The following is a 588-nucleotide window of genomic DNA, read 5'->3' as shown; positions in this document are numbered from 1 at the left end:
TGGTGAGTATCCTCTCTGCTGGAGCACAGTGTGGTGTAAATTAGTCATTATTGTAGTTATGAAACAGCAGCAGAGCATGTCCACTTGCCCTCACAGATTTACAGAGAAAAAGGTCGAAATGTTGCTCCATGGTCTCTAAGCCTGTCATGGAGGAAATCATTTTTCTGCGGCACCATTGCTTTCAGATGTGGTCAAACGGCATGGTCTCCTGATGCAAAAAAAGAACACACAGTTTCTGAAAATGAAGTGTTTCGAGAGAAATGACTTGTGGGGGGAGAGTCCCTTCGTGGAGACAAGTAATATAAACTCACAGAGAGAAAGCTGTGTGGGAGACAAGAACCAGTTTCATAAAGTTTTCCATTACCAGATATATAATATACAATACAGAGCTGACAAACGACCAGTCACATAGTATGAACATATGCAGTGCACTATAGTACTAAGAGCAAACTTTATTACTTATTAAAATTTCATTGCATCCCCAACTCTGCTCAGGTTATTCTAACATATTTCCCTTACATCAAGCAGATTTAATCAGATTTGTCTATGCAAAGTCACGAAAGTATGACTGACCTGACATTATCTAAA

This window comes from Etheostoma spectabile, chromosome 4, assembly GCF_008692095.1.
Source record: "Etheostoma spectabile isolate EspeVRDwgs_2016 chromosome 4, UIUC_Espe_1.0, whole genome shotgun sequence".
In the NCBI taxonomy this organism is placed as follows: Eukaryota; Metazoa; Chordata; class Actinopteri; order Perciformes; family Percidae; genus Etheostoma; species Etheostoma spectabile.
The sequence above is the reverse complement of the archived record's forward strand: the minus strand, read 5'-3'. Positions refer to the sequence as shown.